The sequence below is a fragment of the Spodoptera frugiperda genome, chromosome 27, assembly GCF_023101765.2.
Source record: "Spodoptera frugiperda isolate SF20-4 chromosome 27, AGI-APGP_CSIRO_Sfru_2.0, whole genome shotgun sequence".
Lineage (NCBI taxonomy): Eukaryota > Metazoa > Arthropoda > Insecta > Lepidoptera > Noctuidae > Spodoptera > Spodoptera frugiperda.
This window is the reverse complement of record NC_064238.1, coordinates 13,040,382-13,063,543: the sequence shown is the minus strand read 5'-3', so window position 1 is coordinate 13,063,543 and position 23,162 is coordinate 13,040,382. Positions and strand designations below refer to the sequence as shown.

The 23,162-nt window shown below is 36.5% G+C and overlaps 1 protein-coding gene across 1 annotated transcript in view; it reads left to right on the top strand.

Annotated features, from left to right (window-relative positions):
- The first annotated feature begins 5,438 nt into the window (after positions 1–5,438).
- The window catches only part of LOC118263691 (protein O-mannosyl-transferase TMTC1), a 117,893-nt gene continuing 100,169 nt past the window's right edge, over positions 5,439–23,162 (top strand). Inside the window, exon 1 of the mRNA XM_050705568.1 lies at positions 5,439–5,629. The gene's annotated coding sequence lies outside the window, so the exon portion shown is untranslated. The remainder of the gene's footprint in view (positions 5,630–23,162) is intronic.

Genomic DNA, 23,162 nt, shown 5'->3' with positions numbered 1-23,162 from the left:
GATCGGGCTTCCGTTCCAAAACGACGAGCAAGGAGTAGTAAGTAAATGGAGTGTGCGTGTCGTTATAATAAAAAAGATCGATTTAAAGTATTTTGAAGTAGTTATTTTTATATTCCAAAATAGATTAGCTAGTGCTTCAAGAGTTCAAGTTACCAGGGTTTTTGTAACATTGATTATTGATATGATTAAACAGATATAATTAAAAGGGTCAGAAAGGGTCAAAAGATAGAATTTGAAGTACTTCTACTAGTTTATAAATTGCTTTATAATGTTATTGTTACCGGAATCATAGTAAAATTGTTCCACAAATCTATAAATAAAAATTTCTTAGAACATATTTAATAACATTTGAACGATCCGCCATAAACTGATTTAGGTAAACCGATTTTCCCGTATTAAAATCCTCCATTTACTATTTCCTCTTTGACTTCATCTATTTTTCCTGTCGACCGTACCGCGCTAAACGTACAGACAGGCGGACAAAACATTTGTATTGTTTTTTACTTTTTTTCTCATCCACCCTCATTCTTGCGTTATTTCCCCAAAGACTTACTGAAACAAATAATGACCTATTCTGCTTATAGAGGAAAAAAGTGGCTGCGAAATGGCAAATTATTGGAGGATTGTACCTGTCTACCACAGACAATAGATGTGTATTACTTTTGTACAACGTTTGCAATAAATAATGAAATTGTTTTTCTACGAGTACATTAACAAACAAACGAACGTTGCTGAAGAATTCCGTCTCGTATGAAAGATGTTCATTTACGAAAAGAAAACTTTTCTTTATAAAAAATCTGTCTTTATCAACGATATAATTTTGATGAAATTGTTACTAATTTGGAAATAAATATGCATATGAAGACAGACTTTCCTTTTACATAGGAGCTAGAACAGTTCGTAAACATTTTTAATCACATTTTTGTCTTCAAAAACACGAAATAAAGCGAGCAACATCAATAAATTATTCATATCTGTAATTACAAAGGGGATCATTTTTAATTCAATAGAAAAATTCATATCATCGCCCCACGCAGCTAATGAGGTGCCAGCAGTAGGGGAAGTTCGGAACACAACCCCATAGATCATAGCTTGCATTAAGGGTGTGATATAGGGGTGCGAAATCTATAGCACTTAACCCCTGTGACATTCCGCGATTTTGAATATAAGGGGGTCTTTTAGAACCCCTAGAGCGTTAAATTTGACGGAGTGTACTAAGGCACCATGTTTATAAAAAGCAGTTAAGTGCATTATCGTCTTTGTGGGGTGGAAGTGGAATTCGTAATGTAATTAAATATTTAAATGACCTATCGCGAATTCTTCATTGTGACGTGGTCGATTAAATTAGTCTTAATCGGTTGAGATAAATGTTATGAGTTATTTGATTGGTCTCAGTTGACTGATGAACTTCATAATGTTGTACGCTAAAGGACCAAAATTAATTTGAAGCAAAGAGAGTTTTAAAATTAAAAGCCACGTACCAACAGTCGTTAACTCCGCCATAGACGGTCCCAAGCCCGGTTGAGAAAGGAGGAGGGTTGGTTGTGAACGGCGTGAGTTCATACCACCCAGGACAATGACAACCGTAAAACACGCCAACGCCGAATAGTAGGCGGCGGTTAATTAACCTACTCAATATCAAAGGCCACGGAAACCTTGGGGACTAAATACCCCCTAAAAAGACCGACGTAGAAGGTAATGGGAACCCACTACGGTTAATCTCCCAAGAGAACTCCATGATAAAAGTCGATGATAGAAATGCTGTTTTGTCGGACGATCCGGCTGACCCCCGGCGCTCACCAATATCCGGGTTGGTGGGTGAGAAATATGCCACCGAAGACTCCTCCATAGTATGTCATCAGGCTAAGGAGGCAGTAAATGCTACTGAAGACAACAAGAGACCAGCGATGCGGTCTAAACATCGGATTGGGACTTGGAATGTGAGAGGACTGCTAAAACCGGGGAAACTCGAAATAGTAGAAAGGGAGATGACAGAACACCAGCTTATTGTACTGGGTCTCTGCGAAACACATATGCAGGGCAAAGGTCACTTCACGACCCAGTGCGGGAATACAATGTTCTTCTCAGGTCATGACACGGAGAGCATCAACGGAGTAGGACTTGTAATACCACGCAAGACATGCAATTTCGTTACTGGCTACAACACCGTCAGCGACAGAATAATGACTATCCGTATAAATTGCACTCCACTTCCTCTAAACATAGTCCAGGTCTATGCACCGACATCCCTGTCATCACAAGAAAACATTGACGTTTTCTATCACGCTCTGCAGACTACGCTAGACGGAATCTCCAAACGCGAAATCACCATCATTCAGGGGGACTGGAATGCGAAGGTAGGCAACACGGAACTTGATGACCACATCCGCCAGACAGTTGGGAAATATGGACTCGGCGCCAGAAATGAAAGGGGCGAAATGTTCCTTGATTTTTGTCTAAATAACAACTTGACAATAACTAACACCTACTTCAAGCACCACAAACGAAGACTCTACACTTGGAAATCCCCTGGCGACCGATACCGGAACCAAATAGACTACATCACAGTCGCAAACCGATGGAAGTCCTCAATTACGAACGCAAGGACGTTTCCGGGAGCAGACTGCGGTTCTGACCACCAACTGCTGGTTGCAGACCTCCAGGTACGCCTAAAATCGTGTCGCCAAAGAGTGAAAGTGGCAAACCGATTGATACCACAAGAGCACGATTACTTTCAGAAGAAGACGGAACCTCAACTGCAAAAACTACTTGCAGAGATCACTGATCTAGATCCAGGTGAACAATGGCGCCATCTCAAATCTGAGGTCCTCTCCACCCTCGACTCCATGGTTAAAAAACCTGAACAAAAGAAGGACTGGATGTCGGATGAGGTTTGGTCAAACATAAGAACCCGTAAAGAACTAAAAAACGGCATAAGAACGGATAACTTTGAAGAAGAATACACTAGACTCTCTGGAGAAATTCAAAGACAATGCAGAAGAGATAAAAACCAACACCTGGAGAATATCTGCATTGAAATCGAACGTCATGCAGAGAAATACCAAACTGCTGATCTCTTCAAAAAAGTTAAACAAATAACACATAAGTTCAAACCGTCATCATGGGTGATTGACGACAAGAATGGAAAGCCCATACATGAAGTAGCAGAAGTAGCCGAAAGATGGCGAGAATATTGTGAAGAGCTCTACCAGGCACAACCAGCTCAGACAGCCGCGCCCGCTGAAGTCGTATCAGAGAAGGAACCAGACATACTCCGCTCAGAAGTGGAAGATGCAATTCGGAAACTAAAAAACAACAAAGCACCTGGACCTGACCTGATCACGACAGAAGCTTTGAAAGGACTAGGGCCAAACGGAGTATCGTGCTTGCACGAAATCTGTAATAAGATATGGCATACTGGACAGTGGCCTGAGGACTGGGTCCATTCTTCAATCCTTCCTCTTCACAAAAAAGGCTCGGTGCGCGACTGCAACAACTATAGGACTATAGCTTTAATATCGCACGCGAGCAAGATTCTCCTCCACATCATCAATGCCAGACTGCGATCTTTCCTCGATTGGCAAATACCTCAAGAGCAAGCAGGCTTTGTTAAAGGACGAGGAACTCGAGAGCAAATTTTAAACATCCGGCTCATCATAGAAAAATGCTACGAGTTTAACATCCCGATCTTCATGTGCTTTGTGGACTACAGAAAGGCATTCGACTGTGTCGACTGGGAAGAACTTTGGAAGGTGCTAGCGGAAACCGGCGTACCCATACACCTCGTTTCGCTGATCCGCAACCTGTATGAGACCGGTTATGGCACGGTCACGATAGGGAATACGACGTCGAGCTGCTTCAAATTCCACAAGGGCGTTCGCCAAGGCTGCGTAATCTCTCCAATCCTCTTCAACATCTACGGGGAATACATCATGCGCAAAACCTTAGAGGATTGGGAAGGTGGCGTTAAAATAAACGGTGTTAAAATATCCAACCTACGGTACGCAGATGACACCACCTTGTTCGCGTCGTCTGAAGCAGAAATGGCGGATCTGCTAAAGCGCCTGGAAACCACCAGTTTGGAAATGGGTCTTGACATAAACAAATCCAAGACCAAACTCATGGTGATAGACCGTTTTGCATCCATCCAGCGCACGAACATCCTGCAAGAATACGAGTCCGTGAACCAATTCCAGTACCTGGGCTCCATGGTAACGAATAAGGGAAACAGCGAGCCGGAGATAAGAAGACGCATTGGCATGGCCAAATCAGCAATGACAGAGCTAAACAAAGTCTGGAGAGACAGAAACATAACAAATCGAACCAAAGTACACCTCGTTCGCACTCTTGTCTTTCCCATTGCCCTCTACGGTGTCGAGACGTGGACAATCAAGGCGGCTGACAGAAAGAGAATCGACGCCTTTGAAATGTGGTGTTGGCGCCGCATGCTGAGAATACCATGGACAGCCCACCGTACAAACGTCTCGATACTAAAACAGCTGAAGCTGGAGAAGACACAGCGTCTGTCTGCGACCTGCCTGCGACGCATAATGCAATACTTTGGCCACGTTGCACGCAGGGATGGTAACAACCTAGAGCGTCTGATAGTAACGGGGAAGGTGGAGGGAAAAAGGCCTAGAGGAAGAAGCCCCAATCGGTGGTCAGACCAAATCTCCAAACAGCTTGAGATGCCTATCAGCGCTGCTCTTCACCAAGCAACGGAACGCAACCGATGGAGGCAGCTGGTCGAAGAAATCAAACGGAGTCACGATCCTCAGCAGTGAGGGAATCGACTACAGAGAGAGACCATCAGTCGGGCCGTGAATTTGTTGCTACTAATAAAAGATAACACTACTTAACAGCACAAAAATATCGTCTAAAGTAAACTTTAAACAAATTAAAAACATGACTTACTAGATACGTCACAAATATCCTAATCAATCCAAGTTACTAAAAAAGATAACACTACTTAACAGCACAAAAATATCGTCTAAAGTAAACTTTAAACAAAATGAAAAGTAACTAACTAGATAAGTCTTACATATCCCAATCAATCCTAGTACAGTTATCAAAACCCCAGTCCTACATAACGCAGTAAAAAAAAAATCGCCGCGAAATACAAACCAGAACCAGGATTGCAAGACATCATCCTCCGCGCACAGATTTCATTCATTAAAACGAACAACAACTTCACTCCGAGCGAGTTCGTTTGGACCGACATGTGGTTCTAAACTTTCTTTAAACGGTTCACGCCGTTTGCATACCTGCATACTTTACTAACGCATTACAAAACACCCTTATCACAGATACATAAGGTCTAAAATTAAGTAAACTACATGTATGTGGTTTTGGTGAGCAGTAAGATGCTCTGAGAGAAGAGTTAGTTGCACCACGCATGCGTACTCCTCACTGCAGCTCCGGCTCCCACGTTGTGTTGACCAGTTGTGACAGTCGATAGCTGACTGCCAGAGGGAACGGCCGCGCGCGACCTTCCCGCGAAATACGTCTTACGTATCGTAATATCGTGTTACATTTTCAGAGTGTACAAATTTTACTTGAAGTGTTTCGAAATAAATTAAAGTAAATGTGTTTCAACGTACGACGTTAAATCATTAAAGGATTTGAAAAGGTAAGTGAGATTATGATAAGATAAGAAAGTAAAGATGAGATAAAAGCTGTATGAATGAGGAAAATTTTGTATAATTAGTTTAAGAGCCTTCACAGATTTCGTTCTTTACAGGCGGAAAATTTTCTTTGGGACCTTGTTTTATGTTTGTTGTGATTTGGCTTCGATTAAAAGATTTCAATTTATCTTCTTGATTGTAAATTTCGTTTTTACGATAAAACGTTTCTTGTTACAAAGAGGAATATTCATGTTACAAACGCTTTGGAAATTTGGTGGATACTCGAAATTCCTGGAAAATATGTCCAGTGAAATTGGGTGGACATTTTGGAATATTTTGTTTATTATTTTGTTAAAAGAACAAAATGTTTGTTAACCTGTTTGATGCATTCTGGGAATTTATAATATTCGACGTTTTTACACCGATCACTTTATTTCAGTTTAAAGTTTTTACAAACAAAGTTTACAAATAATATTAACACAAATTGATGGTCAAGTTAAGTAGCATTTGAATCATGTTACTAGCTTTTCTTCTTATCAAATCATGTTCAAGGGCGAACTATTTACAGTTCAATTGAAACTACGAAAATAAAATAAAAAATGTTTGAACTTGCATTACACCTTCAACATTTTCATGAAGTAACTCACTTGATGTTTATTTTTTACCAACTTCAAAAAAGAAGGACGTACTGTGTTCGTTTTAATAAAGAAAATGGTTTTGTTAATTAATATGATATTTAATATGTAAATACCACACAAGTTAATGTTTTACTATAGAAATACGTTTGTTTGTGTCCAAACATTTTCAAATTATTTTGCAACATGGGATTGAATTTAATTCAATATTATTATTTAATTAATATTGTAAATAGCTTTTAAAAATACTTTGTTAGAATCTCACATAATTATCTAGTAAGCTATATATCGACATATACTAATATTAAGAGGGATTAAATTACCTATATCTAAAAATCCTGATTTTAAATTATACTTATTACAACTGTTCTAATAGTAACAGTACCTTTAAGTAGAATAATTTATTTTATTTACTTATTTATAATTCACGGAGGCTAACAGCTATTAAAAACAGATAAAAATAGCAATGAGCCTAGGTATCGTCCGGCCAATTACAAGTCTCCACGTATATAATTTGTAAAAAAATAATAAATCAATTGCAACGTAGTATAAAATGAAGTTAAGTTATAACAGTTATTCTTGAGTTTAAGTTGAAAATATAGCGTGTGCATATCGAGTCAGCTGTTTGTTACGACTTAAGTAAAACTTAAAGTACCTAATTATGTAAGTTTTCAGTTTATTTTATTACTGAACGTGACTTTTACTTCACTATCGAGTCAGTATTCTTTTGAAAGTTATTGGATTTATTAAATTGGATTCATGTAGGTAAATAATTAAAAAATAAACTAAAATTATGTAACTTAAATATATAGGTATATAAAGTAAATAATAATAAAATTATTTAAAACTTAAAAATACTTAGATATATTATATTTTTAATAAAAGGTTCAAATCATTATTGTACTTAGCAAAGTACATTTTCAGCCATTAAAAATATTTACTTACTCTATTAACCAAGATAAAAATATTTCAAAATTAAATACAACTTTATAAAGTAACTCCATTAGATTAAATTCAACTCTTGGTCCTTCAATCCTAAATAACCGCTATCTAAATGTCCTAGCACATAATATACATATTCAAGGAAAGAGATGATTTACGCAGGACCCGACCAAAACCAATCTGTGAAATCTTCGTAACGATCTTAAGTACTTCTAGGTCTTAGGTCTACGACCTAAATCTGATACTACACGTGCTAACTTCCTAACTTTAGCACTAACTTTAACTTAGAACGTAAATTAATCGTGTTTATATTAGAAACTATTTGTATTGAAACAGATATATAATATTATTATATGTGTACATTGTACATGTTTCTAAAGTTAACAAAAGTTGGTCCTTTCATCCGCAAAAGTCTTCGTTGACGAAAATATCTCGGTACAAAAATAACACTCTCTCTCAGTTACTTAGATATTAAATATTCCTCACTTACTTATTAAAGATAAGTAGGCAAAAATTAAGGAAGAATGTTTAAAGAATGGTGAGCGTAAAAGATTGCGAAATAAGTTAATTACTATTACTCCTCTTGGAGCTCTTTCAAAATTAATGTATTTTTTACTCAAATCTTTATAGACTTGAGCGTAAAAAGAAATCGTTTCGTACAACACTAGATGTTTTCTTTGCAAATAATTAAAATGAATCCGGATTTTTACGAATGCCTAAGGAATAATTAGAATCTTTTATTTAATTATACCGTAGTAGATAGTATTATTAATATCATTTCAAAGCCTAAATAAATATAAATTACAACTAGTTAGTTAATAACAGTTCATTTTTATTTTCCCTTTGAAGTTTACACGGTTTCAGAAAAAAAACTAAATTTAACTTTCTCGAGGAAAATGTTTTTTGATTTATCATTTTAATATTTAATTTATATTTTATTATTCCTTTAACTATAGAGAAATAATATTCACGGAACTGTCTCGTTTTCACGAATATATTGTGGGATGCTTAAATTTAATAGTGTTTGTTTTATCGGTTTAAAGTTATGTCAATTTTCTATGCTTATATTAACTTGCTGATTTGGTTGAAAATTGGTATGTTATTATATAATTACCGCTTTACTTAGAAATATTCTACTCTTAGTTTAAAAATATAACAGTGTTAAAAATTTAAAGTCAGTAAATTTTTAAAAATGTGTCGTAAAAATGCGTCTAAAACATAAAGTTCACACACACATGACACCAAGATCTGAAAAAAAACTTGTAATCCCAAAAAGTATTACTATGATTTTATTGTAACTTTCGTAGACATACTAAATTAATTATTAAAAATTATCGGCTTACTCACGTACTATTTTGAAGGAACTCGACTAGTTTCAAGCCATGCTAAGGCTCATATTCATGAGCAGCATTAAACGACGCGGCGATTGTCGCGCTAAACTATTCGAGGATCGTGCCCATCGCGCCCTAAAATAAAAATAAAATAAAAATAAAATAAAAATAAAATAAAAATAATAAAAATAAAATAAAAATAAAATGGAATCGCGCGCACATATACTGGCGCGCGCGACGATGTTGGCTCGTTAGACTCGTTCGCCGGCGGCTGCGCATGTTAGATTCGATTCTCGGGTCGGCGCAAAAACGGTGCTACATACCGCGCTCACTGTGTCACACTCCAGACCCGAGTATACATTGTAGGTTGACGCAGATTGTAGATCGGCTTCCATGGCAGGTGGTATGCCCAGCCACCGTACTATGTTGAAGTTGGGACGGCGACTTATTTCGATGGTCCTCACGTACTTTCCGCGGTACAAAGTATTTCTCCCTCGCTAGTACGGAGACCTTGTCGAAGCGAAGGAAATGAGCCGTGCCCGCGCTAAAAGCAGTGCTCGGCTACTATAGCCGATGTATAGGTGTCCCTGTTCTTCACACTGCGTAATGTGTTCTTTGAGTCTTAAGTTAGTTTTCATGTTGCGGCGAGTTTCCCCGATGTAAAGCCTGGAAGCCGAGTCTACAATCTGCGTCAACCTAAAATCAAACGCAATGTTGCGGGTCTGGAGTGTGACACAGTGAGCGCGGTATGTAGCACCGTTTTTGCGCCGACCCGAGAATCGAAGTCTAACACCTGCGCAGTATTTTAATATTCGAACGAGTCTAACGAGCCAACATCGTCGCGCGCGCCAGATAGTGCGCGCTATTCCAGACAGAGGGCAGTAAGATGGGCGCGATCCTCGAATCGTTCAGTAGCAGCGCGACAATTTATGTCGTGTGTACAAATGCTGCTCATAATTTCAGGTCTGGGGCTCCCCAGACCTGAAATTATAATTTGTGGGCCGATAACAAATAAGTATTAAAGTATTACTCCATGCGGGAATCGAACCCGCTACAAGTTTGCCCAACCACCGCGCCAACCGTGCAGTCAATCTACGTATGTGTAATTTCTAAACCCCAACTCAAATCCTTAAAATAACGCCACATCTAGGTCTCAAATTAGTTTACCTAAGTTACAAAACTATGTTATTAACATTACATAAGGTTTAGGTCCAACAAATGTGTCCGGTATGTGTTGTTACGGAGGAATTTCATCACAGAGCTGGTTGAGACAAATGTCCGCAGACTATGTTAGTTATTTACAAGATTTAGTGGGACATACGAGTCTAGTATGTGGAGTGGACAATGGGATAATATGATGCGAATTTACACATGTGTGTTGTAGAAAGGAAGGTGCATTCGTGTATGAGAATTGGATAGAGTTATTTTGTTTTGTAATAGTTAAGAACATTATGGCGGTAAGATTTTTAGGGATTATTATGATTGACTGGTTATGATTATGGATTATGATTAATTATTATGTTGTGGTGGCCCGGAGGTTTAAGACGCCTGCTTCTCATGCATGAGGGTGCGGGTTCGAAACCTACCAACTATAACGTCCATTTAACATAAAAAAGGTACCAATGTGACTTTCCGAGTTATTCACATTTTTTAAGATCACACACACACAACATAGTCACGCCGTTTTTTATCCCCGAAGGGGTAGACAGAGACATTAGGGCACGTAATGCCGCTGTACAATTTGCACCCACTTGTCACCATTTACATTATAAGTCCCATGTAATAGGTGGTGAGCCTATTGCCGTAATATACGGGGCACAATTCCAGACTCCGTGCTACATCTGAGAAATTTTCGAAAAACCGAAAAAACCCAGCAACTTCGCCCGACCCGGGAATCGAACCCGAGACCCCTTGCCCGGCAATCGCACTTGCAACCACTCGGCCAACGAGGCAGTCTTATAGTTACACACTGATAATTTCATATTTATTACAATTTAAATAACAGTACATAATTTTTAGGTCCTTGTTCCAGAACTGTCTATTTTAACGAGAAAAATACTGTTGACACGACAAAAGAAACTTCAAATCAAATGATACTAAATATTTGATATCGATTAACTAGTACTTATCGAAGAAAAGGCTGGAAGGCCATTATCTTTGTGCTCATTATAATAAATGTGGGAGTCAAAGTACTCAAAGTAAGTATTTACTTTACCCGAATACTGTTTGGAAAATAAATATGGACTTAAGACCTAGTATTTGACATTTGTCGGACAGATTACTTTAAATGTATTTAATGATCGAACTTATGATAAGAATGCCGTGGTGATCGAGAGGTCGAAGTAATGATTACAGTGAAAAGGGTCTCAGATTATATTCCAATTCTGTTGTCTTCTGAAAAATATTAGTATTGACAAAGAGTCTGGAATAGTTCAGAGTCTTAGGCTGATACCCTACTATACGGAACTAATAACATAAGTAACGTCACGCCTTTTATCCTCGAAGGGGTAGGCAGAGGTGCACATTACGGCACGTAATGCCGCTATACAATATATATCCATTTTTAACCATTAGTTTGTGTCCCATGTAATAGGGGGTGAACCTATTGCCATATACTGGGTAAAATTCCAGACTCTGTGCTACCCCTAAGAAATTTTCGAAAATCCGAGAAAAGCCCAGTAATACTTTGCCCGACCCGAAAACCGAACCCGGGAATTCTTGTCCGGTAGTCACTCTTGTTTACACTCTTGTTTCACAATTTAATACATAGGAGAGCATTTAAACTACCTTAAGGATTCATATAATAACTTTATGTAATGTTACGTTGGATAAAACTCCCCCAAACTATAGTGGAGTCACAACTGTATTTAATAAGCGATACCTATTCATATTCATAGTACAATATCATAAATTGTACTAAAGGACCAGTTAAAGTCGAAGTGGTCCTTAGGTACAGATTTCATTCTAATTATTTTGAGTACTTTACATCGAATTAAACGAAGATATTTTTGCGAATAAAATGACCGAAATCTTTTAGTCACGTTTACTGAAATGAGTGTAACATTATTTCTAATTGTCAGTTTTATCTAGGTCTGGTGCTTAGTAGGGAACGCCTAGGCATTTAGCTCACAATGATTTATTACTAATGCCTACAACACACGATTTGGCACCGAAGATGTCTTTTGCGTATTTTTGTAATAATAACATTCCCTATTTTAATCTTTTTAAGAAATCTTTAGCTAACTTAGCATCCCTAGGTAGTCGTTCGTTTTCACAAAAAAGAAAAGTTAAAGTTCCAACATTATAAATTGAAATTAATGTCTTAAAACTTCTTAGTCGGTTTAAATAATTTTGAATAGTTTGTTAAATATAATATTAATATTTAAAAAAATGTATATTAAGCTTCTTTCGTAAAGTTGTAGTGGCTTAACGCGAGACTGACTTTGACTGAGTTTCATAGAGGTTGCCCAGCTGGACATTTGTATTAGAGACTTTGCTCTGCATTTAGACTGCATAGACTCCTAGCTCCGTTTAAGTGTGATTCGTTTTTTTGGAGTTTTGTTTTTTTGAGGAGGAAAATCGTCCAATGACTTCACCCTCCTTGGGCGAGGCGAGAGGGAATGTCAGACTCTTACTGAAACGGAAAACTACTCCGTTTCTACTCCTGTTTTTCAAGCTGGAGTCCAGGTAGACCGCAGCTCTGATTTTTTCGACACCAGAACCTATTCTCTTCAAACGTTGGTAGGCCAATGGAATAGGTCAATGGTGTCCCGTAAATTAGACGCTTATCATACGATACACGTAATAATTACTACAATGACATGTCGATGTGTGACGTCACGATAGTTTCTGTCTCATTGGCGATTGTACTCTAATGAGCATGTTACTAGGTAGACATTATGTTCGTATTTATAGTAGTTATGTCTAATGTATGTATGTATGTGTATGTATGTACTTGGTGAAGGATACGACTTGTTCTAATTACAGTGTTTTGTATAGAACAGTTATTCCTTAAGATACGAAAACATAATCTTGGATTACGTATCACAAAGTAGGTGGTATTTATTTACGTTATTTTTCGCATAATATCTTTTTCGGGAAGACTGAAACTTTATAAAAAAATGTAATTATATGAATTCTAAAAAAAAATCAACCTTTTTAGAGGGGGAAAATCATCTAATGACTTCTCCCGCTTTGGTTGTGGCGAGAGGGAGTGTCAGACTCTTACTGACTAAAAACCACTTCGTTCCTACTTCTGCCTTGAGCCCCCGTAATCCGTAGAGTCAAAATTATTTAATACCTGCGTATGCTTAAGAATTTGTATAATTCATAGAATTCACTTGATTACACAACTATGTAATTCCATTATTCTGTATTTTGTACAAACCAATACTGCTAAACACCATCACAATTAAACCAATCAAAGCACTCAGCCCGCAATGTAAACTTAAACATAAAAAGAAAAAAAAGACATCAAACGTAGATCCAAAGTAAACGAACGATAGCCAATGAAATGGAAAGTAAAGCCTCTTTTGTTTAAAAAAAAATTAAAAGCTATTAACTGAAGAACAACGATTAGAGTAAGGAGCTCTACTTAATCCTGTATGCGGATGTAGAGCCACGTTCTATTTGATTAACTATTTGCTCTAAGAGAGCTGTTAAAAGGGTGTCGATGGCGTAAATAGAGTTAGTATAAGGTTTAAAGTAAAATAGTTTTAAAAGGAAGGTTTTTATTTAATTTAAGAGTATGTTTAAAAGTATATAGTTTGACACTCAGACACGAAACAACAATTTGTGGATAACACGAAAAGTGACTCCGTTACTCGGAAATCGAACCCATTACACGTTGTGCGGCAGCCGGGGCACCGCACCAACCGTGCAGCCATGTTTGCGAGCTAGGCCCAAAAATTAGTACATTGTTTTTTATTCTGTCTTAAAATCTCAAAAACAAATCAGCAGTAGTTCAAAATTGAACCTGGGAGCACAGACTCAACACTGACACATAACAATATCAAAACTACAAAGATTTTAAACTATCGACTGTAACTTTTAAACTCTTAGCTTACAGGTTCGATTTTCGGATCAGACAAAGCTCGAAGACTCTTTTTTATTGTTATCTGATCGTATAAATCTCGTTTCTTATTATATGAGACTAACAAGTTTTTGAAAAGTTATAGGTTCAGTGCTCGGGTTAGACAAAGCACTAGTGCATCCTGAAAGCTTTATATTCTACTTTGTTCGGATATAAAATGAAATTGGTTAAGTTTTAAGTAAGTCATGTTTCGACACGAATGGGCCGGCAAGACCGGAGTGATACCACGGCCTCATAGAAAACCGACGTGAAACAACGCTAGCGTTGTGTTTCGTTTCGTCGCGGCTGCTCATGAAACTAGCAGAGTTCCTCGTCAAACAGTTACGTGAGTAAGCCGATAACATAATAATTAACGTTCTATTTCATGCTAAACTCATTGAAAATGTCGTTTTCGTTTTTCGAAAAAAGTATTGAGTTTGTCTAGTAGGCGCATAGCCTATTGGGTTACTAATATAATATACTTATCTTATAAAATGTTCTAACATCTGTATAGGGAAAACTGCTATAATGTCGTCGACGCGTTTTTTATGGTTTACCAACAACCGCTTGTCCTGCTCACCCATGGGGATCGATATAAAAGAGAATCATTATGAATCGTAATGTTATTCGCACATAAACGTGCGATCATGAATAACGAATGCTTGTAGGTTTTACAGCGCACTCATTTGTTCGTTTGATTGTTGTTAGGGTTAGTTCATACTGTTTTCTTTGTTTTGTGTGACAACTGCCAACTGTAGCTTTCATTAACTAAATAAACTACTGAATAAAAATGACCAATAACTCTGCTGAAGAACAAAAGCTGAGAATAATAGTTTTATATTTATAGTTTTATATCCCAAAGCCGGCAACGCACTAATAGATCGCCTCTGGTGTTTCAAGTGTCCATGGGCGCCCATTGCTTACCATCAGGTAATACGTCAGCACGACTACCGGCGTGTTTCATAAAAAAATATATATATATTGACCGTTTTATAGTGATCCACATCGATTGGGCTTCCCTGTGTTCCATTGGACTTGATACGTTGCCTTGCTTACCTTGACATACACTACGATTTTCTTCTGTATTGTGTGTGCGTTTACAAACATACAAGTTCACATACACATGACATCCAGACCCAGAATAACAATTTGTGGATCAAACAAAGAGTTGCTCCGTGCAGGAATTGAACCCGCTACATATTGCGCGGCAGCCGGTTGCCCAGCCACCGCGCCAACCGTGCAGTCAATTAAAATAGTTTCGTATCTAGATACCCAAATAATTATTTTAAAAAACAAGTCTAAATATAAGGAATACAAAAGTAACAGTAATTTGACAGTCTCTGCTGCTAACCTAGAATGGTTTTCACAGCGCAACGATTTGTGTCAATAGTCCTTTTTGTATTTTTTGTTGTGGTACTCTGCTATATTTTTTGCTATGAATGTTGGAGCGCATGTCAATTTTATTCGATTGGAAGGAAATATTTGCAAAATCTTTTTGTTTCTTTTTGTGACTCAATAGTTATTATTTAGCTGTTGTATTGTATAACTGGTTGATGAAGAATTAGCAAAATAAAATACCAGATGTTAGATTAGGTATCTACATTCTAGCTCCATATTATTATTCCAATATAATATTTAAATATGGTAATTTTTATAATAACTATGGACAGACATTCTAAAGTAACTAAAAATCACGGTTTACTCCCGAGCATTAATGAAGAAAACCTCTGCTAATTTCGATTCATAAGGGATCAGGGACATCATGAGCAGCTTGCGCAGATACGGCCACGTCGCACAGCCTACTGTTTTCCCCATTAATGTACGTGAGTAAACCGTAATTTTTAGTTAATTTAACTTGGTCATTTATCTAAAAGCCCCACGGAAATAGATAAAACCTACTTAAACTAAACGAACACGGAAACTAACAATTCAATCGGACGAAATACCTCAACAGATGGCTTATCTATCACCGATTACTGGCTAATGAACTACTGAATGTAGTACAATGTACTTTATAAATGTATACGAAATAATGTACACTATACATAATAGATATCGGCTATATAAATTGAATATTGACTAGATGTAATTTTCCATCACTATTGTGAGGTACTCATAATTATGTTAACCTTTTCTTGTTATTACAATGATGGTTCATCTGATTCTGATTGTTAATATGTGTAATCGGGGAGAAATAATAATATTCTTGGCATGCCTGTATTAATTGGCGTGTGTATATTATTATATTATCGTATACTAGCTGGCCTGGTAAACTTCGCAACCCCGCAAACAATTTTTTCTCACCTTTTTAACCTTCACTGGACTTCCACAAATAATTCAAGACCAAAATTTGCCAAATCGGTCCAACTGATCTCGAGTTTTGGCAAGACTAACTATTTTTATATACAATGTGATAGGTGGGACTTCTAACCCGTTAAGGCTGACTACTACATCTAATTTTATCGACAAAAAAGTAATATGGGGGTTTGAAACCCCAATTGAAAATATTGAAAAATAGCGATTTTTTCGGTAAAGATTATTCAGAAATTATTTTTTTTCTCACCAAAACATTATCAAACATATGAAAAAAGTAATGAATTAGTTAGCCAAGGTTATTAGCTACCGTTTGTCGTTTTTTTCTACGACGCATACAGCCTTTGATATCACATAAAGTAAGAAAAATATTAAAATAGCCATAATTTTAAGGGGGACTTCGACTCCCGACTTTTGTCCATAAAATTAGATGTAGTACTCAGCCTTAACGGGTTAGAAGTCCGAACCCTATCACATTGTATAGAGACTAGCAGACCCGGCAAAGTTCGTACTGCTTCAAACATTTTGTTCTAACCTTTTAAACCTTTCCTGGATCTCCACAAATAATTCAAGACCAAAATTAGCTAAATCGGTCTAGGGCTATCCAAGCATATTAGAAACTTCTTCGTCAACCTAGCATCAACAACAACACCAACAAATCGATTCCATGAAAAATACAAAATTCTAACACAGCATATATTTAATCCCAATTACACGGTCCCAGCTAAAAATATGTATTGTCCCGACCCTTACAAATTCACGTAATTTGAAAAGGGGTTGTAAAACAAACAAAAGCGCGCCACTAGTATTACATCACACCTCGAGCGTTTATCAAAGCGAGGCCGCAACGAATTTCAATTGTAATCAAATATGGCGGCTAGCTAGCTCTGGGTAAACGAGATAAAACGGTGTAAACGTGGGCTTTGACAAGCTTGCGGCTTCCTTGCGTGTTCCATGGGATATTCACACTTGCGGCTTATATACTCAAAGTTTATTATTAGATGGATTGAAGGAAAGGAGGTATAGTTTTGTTTATCTTGATTTAATTTAAAATTATGCTGATTATAATAAGGGTTACTTTAACACACGTGTGACGTTGTTAATCCTATTATATAGAGGAACAACTATCTTTCAGCAGACACAATTCAGATTATGGTTTAAGAAGTGAGTAAGACCTATCATTTATCTCACCGGGTGCGGGTGTCGAACCAAAAGCCACGTGCTTGCGGTCGTTGCATAGCATCAGAAGGTGTGCGGTCTGTACTTATTGTGATACTATACCAGTATCACAAATTGCATTAGACTAACAATGACTCATTTTACAAAATAGGCTCTTTCTTCAAATATTGTAACAATATGAACTGTGGACTATACGATGGGGCCTTTCACTTTGTGTATCACAATAAAGTAGAGAAGTAAACACTACGTACTAGAGTATCACAATAAGTACAGAAAGTAAACCATTGCTTACATTAACCACGATATGATACACATAATTCCCATCAAACTACATCAAGCAAAAGTAAAAAGCTTTACCATTCAATATTTTAACAAAACACAAAGTGAAAGGCCCGTCGTATCGTCCACAAGTCTACAACAGGTCATATTGTTACATTATTTGAAGAAAGAGCCTATTTTGTGGAACGAGCCATTGTTAGTCTAATGCAACTTATTATGGGCTGAACAATCTATAGGTATTCCATTAGAGGGTTACAAACACACCCATTACGGGTTAAAAGGGTTACCTGAGGGTTTTTCTTTTATGAAGTCTCGCTAGTTTTGTTTGTAACAGTTTAGCTGGGGATGGTTCGGTGTTCATGTTTATCTTGACTAATTCTGACATGCGATTTTACCTTTGTACTTTGTTTGTGAGTTTGGAAACATTTTGATAGCCTTAAGTAAATTGGTATTTTTGATAATATGGTGCAAGGACTGCACTATTATACTACATTACTAATTGCGCTAAGGATCCTAAAGAATTCTTCACTTAAATGTAAAGTTGTATTGTATGTCGTATCACACCAACAAAGAAATAATTCGAAACACTAAAAACATCCCTTAAAACTTTACTACCAACTTCTAACCAGGTAATTGCTGACTAACATTAACTTATTTATTTATAAGCAACCTGTTTAACATAATTAAGTGATTCTTCTTCAAACACAATGCTACTGCTTTACATACTAAACGAGGTTCGCGAATATTTTTAAAGGGATCTTTACATCGTCTTCACCGGACCCTTAAAACGTATTATCTCTTTAGTGCGACCGACGACCGTCTCGGCATTTATTCATGGGGCTGTGTTGCGGTTGAGGGCTAATTTATGACTTGATCTTACCTTCCGACCTTAGGGCGGGGTCACAATGTCGGCTATGGATATGTTTTTTTTATATATTAACGATGATCGGATAAGTGTTTCCTTTGAACTTGTTTTAAGCTGGAAATTCGGTGATCGGAAAGACAAAATATTAATCGGAGATTACCCTTTTTTATTGTGTTAGGTTTTTTCTTCCTTTTGTTAATTTTGAATTAACCGTTCAAAAAGTAAAGTCAAAGTCATCTTTCTTTAAAAAAATCATAAATAAAAATATCTATTTTTATTACCTACACAATTAATAACTTGCCACATAAATACATGTCATGTAGTTTCATAATAGATTTCTCAGTCGTCATAATTTTCACACGAAAATATATCTATTTCAGAAACTTATTCTGCGAGCTGCTAATAAATTGCCACGTAATCGTTGAAACAAAGCAACAGTTAGATTTATGAAGTAACACTTTGATCATTGAAATTAAAACGACGATTATGGATCATTCAAGTTTGTTAACTAGAGATTATTATGAAGTATTACATGACCTCCAGACAGGTAGGGGTGAAAAGTATTATAGTGATTACCCGTCTAGATATTTTGTGTTATGAACGTTTTCATTTAAAATGGCGGAATAACTGCCAGCTAATATTGTACGGCTGCCAGAAACTTTGGAACTAATTTCTTTATTTAGTTTTTGATTGTCGAAAGGTATAGGGTGGTGTTTTATTACGATCTATTTTTGTGTTCAAGGTCGTTGGTTTAAATTTGATTGAGACGGTATTATTGGACGGTTTACTTGAAAATTTTCAAGGAATATGCTTATTAATAGTTTCGAGTCGTAGAGAGACTCTTCATCGTGAGCAGCGAGTAGCTTTGCCTAGAAACTAATAGAGCTTATCTCCATTAATGTACGTGAGTAAACCGTGATTTTTAGTTAATTTTGTGTTTCTCACGCTATCGTTTCCATTTCTATACAGATAAATAAAAATATCACCATCCAAAGCTATGACGAGCCTTTAAAAAATACACAATACTATAGGAAGTATGTCTACACGAGTGCACATCAAGGTATACAAATCCAGTTTATCATGATCTCGCTTCGTAAGATCTTTTCGCACATTCAACGGTCAGTTTACACTGGTTTTATAGCTTGATGTGTATTAGATACATTTGATATTCCGTATGTTAGTGGCGGCGGTCGGGCCCAGATTTTATCGAGTGGCGCCCCCTACCACCTCACTTATGAATGATTGATTCATACAACGTTTATGAGTGTGTGTGTGTGTGAAATTACTTATGTGTGTGATCGTTTAGATTGATTTTGTTGGGTGTGTTGAACTGTAAGGTGATAAATATGTATAAAGGAGAGATAGTTTGTTCAAATGTGTGTTAAGCCAAAGTTTTTTATGCCATGACGGTGGCAAAAAAGCGTACACTTCACCTGATGCTAAATGATCACCGATCCTTAAAAAACTTATTTACTCCCTTCTTGAAGAATCCTATATTGAAGTTTTCTGGGAAAACCTCGTCAGGGAGTTCTCTCAGAGGGTCCGCGGGAAGAGATTCCTCTGGAACCAAGACCATTTGGACTTCAATGTGTGAGCGTGAACACCCTGTTGATTGGCAAGCGGTGTGGTGATATAATAAAGTAAGAAAGACGGAAGCATAGAACAATATTTGGCAGGCTTGGAAAAGTAATAAAAAGTTTTTAAAGTTTCGAAATAATCAATTACGAAATTTAGATTTTCATTCAGTATTTGTTAAAACCGTAGATTGAATAATATAATTGGTCAAGTAACATATAATATGTATACTCAGCTTGAAATACATCTGCTTACGTCTTAGAGCGATACAGATATAACTTTATGTCTAGAACAAAACTGATTCACTATTCTTAATATAAAATATGGCGCAATATACTATGACAACAACATTTCAACTCATTATAAAGTTGCAACAGTACATTATGGCTCTGCCACACAAACATATTCAAGTCGTGCTTCCTTAATATAAATCCCATTAACTTATGGCAACGCACTGCGACTGCAGTCGTGTGAAATCATTTTGTTACTACTGAATACATACATACACCCATACATCAACAGTATATACGTGTCTTATATGAAACGCTTTGAGCATTAATCAATACGCTTGCTCAATACGGGTTGGCGATTTAGAACGTCTAATTAGAAATTACAAGTCCAAGTTTCCTCACGATTTTATACTTCACCGTATTTCAGTGGTGTCTAAATAATTGTAGAAAAAACATATATAATTCGGAAAAGTCACATTACTTAGTACTTACTTGCCAAGTCTTAGGCCTTAGGTCTTAACCCTCCGGGCTACCACGACATCACGATACCACTAAATACGCTGCGTTAACGCCATTTCGATGTGGTGTGGCTCTTACATTCAGTTGATTAAATACATAATGTATTTTTTGGTTTCGTCTTAATGAGGGAGTAGGTGGCGATTGATTGGCAGGCCACTGTTTACGAGTCCTGCATTCAATTAGGTTCTAGGTCATGTTCTTTATTTTTCTAGCGTTTCAGGACATTATTGGTTTTGTAAGTCCGTTTAGGATGGAGATTTCGTATTGGATACTTAGATTAGATAGATAATTTTTTTTTGGTATAAAAAATAGTGAAATGTTTAACAGTGATTTAAAAAAATACTAATAGAGAAGTAACGTACTGTCCATGGGGCCACCCCATCAGTTCCCACGGCAAACTTTTAATCGATTCATTGGATTTTTAGTTTTAAGCATTTCCTTGAAGACAAGTTAAAATTACTGTTGCCGATCGATACGATCAAACACGATAAGATTCAGTCTTATTTACCAACCCATTTTACACCAGAAAAATCTCAACCAACTTAAATATAACCCACAAACAATTTACAGAAGTTGAATATAAAACACATAAATCGAAATGGAAACACATTAATAGAAACACATAATTTAACTTTATGTCAGCAAAATGGTTCACATTTCCACATTACTCCAGTTCGCGACAAAACAACTATTTATTCAGAATCAACGACATATCACATGCACAGCGACTTTCAAAGTACATATTGTTAATTCATAAAAATACTACACTCCAATACCAACCTACACGTGCTTCACATAAAGCTCAAAATCACCCATCAAACATCACCTATTAGGTCCGAAAAGGGAAAGAAAGCGCGAATAACAACATTGTTATCGCTAATAAGTCATCGTTAGCTATAAACGGCGTTCTTTTGACCCAACATTAATGGGTAGGAAGTGGAAAATATACCGTTTTACCGCATTAATAGAGTCTATTGTTGTTTGACCTAATTTCTACGGAGAAATAAGGCTATCTGTGGTATAAGGAAGAATTCTTGATAATTCTGGTTAATTCCATTACGGTCGTTTGTTTGTGAAGATGTGTTCCCTTCGGTATTTCATGTTTTGAATATCCATATTTTTTCCTCTTGGTCTCTTGGTACTTACAATCTTTTTTTCCGCATATATATTTTTTGGTATTAAGAAAAGAAAAACAAGAATTGTATATAAAACTAACAAACAAAAATGATTATATTGTCTTGCGAAAACGATAATCAAGCTTGGTTCGGGTATAAAGTGATATTTACATGTAAGTTCAGTAAGCTTATTTGAGCCTAGTTGTAGTGCCAAGCAACAATTTTAGGTGGGTTTTTACGCCCTAATATTTTTTTATGTTATAAGCCGGTAAACGAGCAGACGGATCACCTGATGGTAAGCAATCGCCACCGCCCATGGACACTCGAAACACGTGGGTAACCGGCCTTTTGGAGATTAGAAATTTAAGGGTTGATGAAGAATCGGGGATTGGGAGGGGAGGTGTTAATTTGGCTTCCGGTAACCTCGCTTACATAACGAAACACAAGCGTTGTTTCACGCCCATTTTCTGTGCGGCGGTTTCGGTATCACTCCGGTTGAGCCGGTTGTGCCGAAGCATGGCTCTCCCACACTTAAATATAATGAATTATTTATTGGACAAATAAAAAAAAAGACTACACCAACTCATTTCTCCTTAAAAACAACCATGACTACTTACTTTAAGTAAAAAAATATTGAATGCCTCCCTGTACCTACATTTCCTGCAGAATATGACAAATGGTAAAATACATCATTTGTCAAACGCGATGGTTGTCATAAAACTTTGACATAAATATATCTTCGGAAGGTGGACTTCGTTGAACGTATTTGCCGCCGAGCATTATAAATACATCGCATTTATAAATCGTTTTAGAATGGCACTGAAATAAATATTTTTCTTGGTATTGCGGTTAGAAGATTTATTAATAATTCAAAATTAGGTATAAAAATAGAATTTCGTTTGACATGTAATTTTATTTTATTAAACGACTTCAAAAAGTGCTTCTGATTTATAAAGTAAATAATATGTAAGTGTACACACATACGTACAATTACATACATACAATTTTATATAATGTTTCTTAACAATTAAAAATCTTTGTTTAATTCCATCTTTCAAATCAGAGTCGCTGAAAGAATTGCTTAAAGCCACAGATACCTAGATTACATTGGAATTAGGAATTAAATCAATTCTTAAAGTTTACGAAACAACTGATCGTATTTGTGTATTGTCTAGTGAGTGTCCAGTGGAGCCGGAACAACATTCTGCCAGGCATTTTTATTTTCTATATAATCTGACAGCTTATAACATGCCTGTTTATACAAGTAAATTTTTTATAAAGTTATTTTACAACCCTTAAAGAAAAATAAAGTAATTTCTATAGTTTAATATAATAAAATACGACTTTTATTTTATAACTTGTAACCCAGTGTCGAGTCGCTGAGTGTACGCCGGCAGTATATCTGGGTCAGTGCCACTTTCATGACATGTTCATATATTATTTGCTTTTAAGAATTTACTTCACATTTTCAACGTTTAAAAACA